Source organism: Pyxicephalus adspersus, chromosome 9, assembly GCF_032062135.1.
Source record: "Pyxicephalus adspersus chromosome 9, UCB_Pads_2.0, whole genome shotgun sequence".
Taxonomy (NCBI): Eukaryota; Metazoa; Chordata; class Amphibia; order Anura; family Pyxicephalidae; genus Pyxicephalus; species Pyxicephalus adspersus.
In genome coordinates, this window is record NC_092866.1 from 19669564 (window position 1) to 19676284 (window position 6721).

General features: G+C 39.0%; 1 protein-coding gene across 1 annotated transcript in view; it reads left to right on the top strand.

Annotated features, from left to right (window-relative positions):
- Positions 1-5754: 5754 nt before the first annotated feature.
- The window catches only part of FBXL8 (F-box and leucine rich repeat protein 8), an 8696-nt gene continuing 7729 nt past the window's right edge, over positions 5755-6721 (top strand). The window contains exon 1 of the mRNA XM_072422863.1: positions 5755-5851. The gene's annotated coding sequence lies outside the window, so the exon portion shown is untranslated. The remainder of the gene's footprint in view (positions 5852-6721) is intronic.

A 6721-nucleotide genomic window follows, 5' to 3' on the forward strand; every position in this document is an offset into this window, starting at 1 on the left:
CCGTAACTCTCGCATATCCAAATTGGTGTTTGTTCATTCCCAGCAGCCATGCATCCTACACCGAGCTACACATCTAATTGTACATTCTACAAAAGAATGCAAAATTGCATCTACATTTGTTTTATTGCAGAAGAGACAGAGAATGTCCTTACTGTAATAAAGTGCTGCCTGTTGCCATTTTTGGATTTTCAGGTTTAGTTCCGCTTTAAAGTGACAATCAAAAACTCAGTTTACTTTAGAAAATACTAATTTGTAGTCAATAAGCTACCAAGTTGCTACATTCCCAAATGGCTAACCAGATGATTAAATAAAAAAAAACACCACTTTTGTCTATTAAAAAAAGGGCACTTTCGTAAACTCTCCATTACACCAGCAAGTGCCTTTTGTTTGCTCATAAGCTTTTGTCTGACACTAAAAAACAAGCATGTTAGGGGCCCGTTGATGGTTTAGAATCTCTTGTGACAAGCAGATTAGTGTGTTTGTGAGACATTTACAAAGGAACCATCTGTTGGTGATTCATTTACTTTATGGAATGCACAAGGTCATATAAGTTGGCCAACAGCAGAACAATGGTGATTCGGAAGCTTTATCCTTTTCACTATGAACAAGAAACCTGCAACTAACGATGTGTGTATTTTCACTACTACCTTCTGGTTTCCGCTTTCCTATGCTTTTTACTGCCTTGTTTTCATCCATTTTTTCCCAGTGCCCAATCCATGCTATTCTTTCTGTTTTTTCAACTGTTTTAGGGTCATTCATTGCAAACCCTACCCTTGGGGCTTCTGTTGAGAATACATATCGGCTCTACTTTAGTATGACTAAGGGTTACCATATCTGCAAAAGCATAAAGTTGAGCAGCCTTGATGTCAAATAAAACTTCTCATTCCTAGTTTTCTTATCATAGCTTCAAGGTGAAGGGTAAACAAAACCACTGAAACGCTTCTAGCTATGCTGTTTATAATAAAGCCATAAAAAGGCATAATTATAGGAATTAAATATATCGCATTCCAAACTAAAATTATGCTCCATTTTAAAATTAAAAAATTAGTTGGAAATTAGAAATAACTGACGTTTTGAAAAGGAACTACTCAAATTCATACAGAACATGTTCCAACATGATTCAGTAGTGACAGATGACAAAAGTTACAGGTAACATGAGGGCACTTCAGGTGGAATTAAGGGTGTAAACTTTATGATAAAATTGGGTGTGAAATGTTTCGTCAGACAGTGGTGAATGGCCAAAAGAAAGGGTAACAACTGTTTCCGGCTCTAACCTCCAAGAACACCGGTATAATATGGCCAATAAAGCTGCCATTAGCTTGGCTCTAAATGATACCATTTTTTATATGACGGCAGTAAAACTACAAATATCCCATCACTGATAAAAGCCTTTCTTTATTTGACCCAATTGCAGTATATATATAATATAATACATATATAGTGAACTAATAAAGATACAATCAAGAAATGCCGTATGTTTGATGTGAACATATCACACAGGTGAAGGGAGCTCATTCTGGTATAATCTACCATATAACAGTGAATCTATGCTTAACCTACACTAAAAACAACAGGTTCACATTATTGCAGGCCTGCACAGGTGTAGGTGTACTCACCTTTATATCTCTACCGTGTGTTCTAATTCAGCCACTGGAATGGAAGTTGTGTGTAAGCTACAGGTCAGCAGCTTTATAGGTCACACAGGACTATGGCGGTGATATCGGGCCCTGCACTGTCACATGGGAGTCACACAACCAAAAGTGTCAGCTTTTTGCTTTAGAAACTCCCAATTCCAAACAGTAACCAACAGCAAAGAAAAGGTAAATATTTTCTGGGCAGGGTCCTATCCTCCTCCTTTGTCACTCTCTGTATCTGTCATTTAACAGCAACTAGGAATGAAAATTTCCTCAAAGTTCCGATGGGTCCACAAGTCATGCTGCTTGCTTTTTTGAATGAATGCAACTGTGGGAAAAATTTGAGGATTTTTCCCACGCTGCATTTATCCATGAGCAGCCAGCCATGACATTCACACTGTGTTCCTGGACAGGGAAACTCTATTCAGAAACACATAGTACAGGGCTGCAACAGCAATCGGGAGCGGAGCTGCTCCACTCCCCTGATTGCTGTTGCCGCTCTGTAGTATGTGTTCCTGGATAGAGTTTCTCTATCCAGAAACAGAGGACTCCTGTGTTCTCCGATAGAGAAACTCTATCCAAGAACACATACAACTAGTAAAGGGCTGGAAAAGTGTCAGCTCCCCTGATTGGTCTTGCAGGTCCCACAATTTTGGTCTCTCCGGCCAAAAATAAAAAAGGCCGTTCTCGCCTACATGTTTGGTAAGCGAAAACGGCCCTATTCACCGCAAGATCGAATTTAATAAATTCCCTTGCTCATTTGCAACCCCTATTTACAGCGCTGCATTATATGTTGGCTGTAAATAAATTCCTGTTAAATAATATTAATAATAAAATAATATGCTGTCAGGGATGAGGAAAGGGTTAAACCAATTTAGTTGATTTGCACTGAAAAGGCAAAGCAGGGGTTTGTCTTAGGCATCAATATTTGCAGACACAAAAACAACAACAATAACGTGTAACAAAAATACGCATTTGTAGATACTCAGCAAATTGTACTGAACATACCACTGCCGTGTCATAAATTAAAAACTGGAAAACTGAGGGGTCAGCATTGACTGGGAAAAGTCCTTCAATGTTCTTAGAGGAAATGACTACATAAACTGAACAAAAGGAGACAATGTGGGGGAACAGACAATTCTAACATTCATTCATTCAGAACATATATCAAAGTCCCAGACACTTTGTTTTACCTCCATTCAGATTAGAAAACATGAGGTTTATTTATTAAGTAGTGAATCTGACATTCACAGAAACATTACCTGCCAGGGAGTCTTCCAGGTCCATGTGTTTCAATGACAGTAGTTGAATCTCCACCAGTGAAGGTTAAGTGAATGACAGATTCACGGCTTTATAAATAGAGCCCTATGTCCCAATTGGTTCGGTGATATTACACAGGTCAGTGGAGATTTTCATATACCTGCCATTAAAATCCAGTTGTCTGAAATCTATATGGAAGTACGTATTCTAGGAAATGCTGTATGTATTCTGAGTTTATTCTGGAAGTACTGTTTCTGGTTTCCGTGGCTTGAGTCTTTGCCCTGGAACAAGCATGTAGCCAGTGAGGTCAGAACTGATCATCATACTTTTTTAGATCAGTGATTTAGAAAATGATAAAACCTGTGTCAGCATATCAAACAGGCCACTAGAACTTGCAATAGGCCAATAGCACTCCATGAGGTTTTTTCATTAAAGATTTTCTTTCATTTTTTTTGGTCTGCATGATCAGCAATGTGGAAAGTCATCTGCTTTAATATATTGGTGCTAAAAGTAGCTCCTCTGTTCTATGGCAAATCATTGTAAAAGAAGCTCACCTCCTTGGTTTCCATTGTCTTCTGCCTTCCCTCCATTCCAGTCTTGGGTGCAACATTTGGCATATGAATGTTGGATGCCGGCGTCCCCCATTACCCACTATGGACGCTTCCTTCAACCCCTATGTTTCTACAGGATGTGGGGGTCAGAGGATGGAACCAAAGCTAGCAGTGGGGGACAACAAACATCCAACACTTTTGCAGTTGTAAAATGCAGAGTCTTTCTGGAGCTGCAGCTCTGGAGTGTGGGAAATATGGGAGACCTGCACCACCTGAGAGGTGAGTACACTATATATGTTTTTATTCTACAGCAGCTTCAAATAATTAGGAACTGTCACTTTAACAAGTCAAAATTTAGGGTCTGTATGACTGTTGCACTTTAAAGTTGAAATTCCTTTGGATGTTGTCATATAGCAATGGATATTTGTATAAACTTATATCAAGCCCTATTTATGTACAGCGCTGCGTAATATGTTGACGCTATATAAATCCTGTTATTAATAATAAATAATATTCATGCTGTATGAATAATATCACATTATCTGATTCTCATTGTACAAATATTATTCTACAGAACTGACATGGGAATGGGGGAAAAACTGTTTAGCCCAAGAATATGTACAAAAAGTTTATACCTGCTGTTTTCCCTAATAAAGAATTAGGTGATTAGCTACAGCTGAAGCTTAATCTTATTTTTTACCTCTTTAATCCCCATCAACATCATGAAATTTGCAAATTAAACGTTTCTGTTTTCATCACATTTCCTTTAAGACTCAATGGCTGGGTCGCTGTGATTCTCCATGCAATTCAGTCAGTTATAGAAAGGTCAGCAGGGCTAACAGGGTGCTGTACATGGCTTTCTAAGTAAAATCATAACACAAATACAATAGTACTCATGAACCTCTTAGGCTTGATGTAAACAATAGTCTGACAAATATCAAAAAGAGAGAAACCTGAGCGAATGTGCAACACTGAAGGCAAAGCCGGAGTTCAGTTTTAATCATTTTGATCATTTTATTATTGCTACTTTTTTAATATAAACTCCAACAAAAGTGTTACTGTGTTCTGTGACTGCAATGAATACCAAAGGGTGTGTGTTTGCAAGAACAGTAGTGTATAGGGGTGAAGAATGAAGTGGGCACATGCAGAAAATGTGGAGAGGGGAGGATAAGGGGGGCAGATGCAGTAGTGGCAATGGCAGTTATTGTGCTAGTATGGTGTGCAGAATGGGGGTCGTATGCATTGGTGAGAGTGCAGGGGTTTGGAGGTGCAGTGGTAGGGTGGGGATGGAGGTTTCAACATGAGGTGTATGGGAAGAGAGCACAGTAGCAATGGAGGGGTGGCAAGGTGCAGAGGTCATATAAGGTGTGGGGTACATGCACAGACTATAGGATCGTTGCCTGCAAAACCAAAATCCAACTTGTGTACTGCAATCCGCTCGTTGTTCAAGGATTCACCATAATGGATCAATAAATGACCCAGCAGAGATTACTGCTTTTCTGTTCTATAGAGGAGGGGGCAACCTTACATTCGGCACCCCCCTCCATAAAACTGAACAGTGCTGTGTGTACAGCACTCATTCATTCTGCCATCACTGGGAAGGATCACAAAAGATCATTTCCTGCAACAGAAATCTAATGCAGCTTTATCATTTACCTGCCTGAAACAAATGCTATAATATTTTTCTTTTCTTTTTACTTTATTTATAAACAATATCACATCAGAATATAAACTACAACACAATCTTGTGTGATTGTTTCCATTGACAGATAAATAACTGAGCACTGAACACAGAGCTTCATTACATTCTATGGAGAGCGAAGAGGGGCCGATGAGTGATCGGCACCCCATTGTGCTCTCCTCCATAGGAGTAAACAGCAGTCTTTCCCAATCGTTTGTTCATCAATGAGCCATAGCAGACTGATGAATGACATTGGGGGACCATTTCAAGTTTTTGATGAATAGTTCTGCTTATCTCAGGTAAAAATCTGATGTGTGTTCATAGTTTAAAAATGGACAAAAATTTGCTACCTTTATTTTCCCTTTTGTCATGACAATAAAATGCAACATAATCCTTCTAGATTGTAAAATCTTCGGGGCAGGGTCCTCCTCTCCTTCTGTGTCACTGTCTGTATTATTCTGTCATTTGCAACCCCAATTTAATGTACAGCGCTGCGTAATATGTTGGCATTATATAAATCCTGTTTATTAATAATAATATTATTAATAATAATCTTGCAGGATTTCTGATTTCTATGCAGTCTGCAGTCAGGAAGTCTCTGGCAAACCTTGCACTCCTCCTTCTTCTATGTTCATGTCATCTGACCCCAGACAACCAATGCAGATTTGCCAAGGCGAGGCAGCCTTGTGTTTCAGGAAGAGATTTTGGCTTGCTGAGTGTGCAGGGTGAGTTCCGCTATAAACTATTAGTATTAGATTCTATTTCCTCCTAATATTAAATACAATGTCTCCTCTCCTATAGCACCCCTATGCTCCTGTTTGCTGAGTATTTCATTAGGAGGCACTGCAAGGGTACAATTGTTTTACCTCAAGGTGTCATTTATTGGAAGGGTTTCTATTATTATTATTATATAGCACCAACATACTACGTATACAATGCAGTGTCTATCAGAATCTGTCTGTACAATAATCAGAGCTTGCAAATGACAGACAGATTCTGATAGACACAGGAGGGGGGGGGGATCCTGCCCCAAAGAGCTTACAGTCTACAAGGTATTTTTTTTTGCCTGGGAAAAAATCATTTGACCTTTTTTATTTTAAAGTGCTAACATCACAGTGGCAGTAGAAGGTGACACCACCAAATGTTTTCTGTCCTGTTCAGCTTTAAGAAACTTTGACACTTCTCTGTAATGACAGGTGTCATACAACACACCCAACTATGTACTGCAATGTGGCTTTTAGAAATTGCACAGTCATTTTCAGTCATTTTTCATCCAGTATTAAAAATTCTATATTTTAAAGTCTTACATTCAGTACTTAAACCAGGATTTTATACATAACGCACAACACGTACACACACAACACGAAATGTATCAAAAATTGTACATGGGTTAAAACCTTGATTAGGTTTTCATTGATGTCTGTGTCCCCAATACGTATATTTCCCTGCATTTCCCTGACTGTGGCAAAAGAAGTGGTGGTACATTTCTCCAGTAGGACAGAGCCAGCAACATATTTGTACAGAGCAGGAAACAGGAGGAAAATAAATCAACACAATCACACCATTTTCGCGCTCTCTCTCTCTCTCTCTCTCTC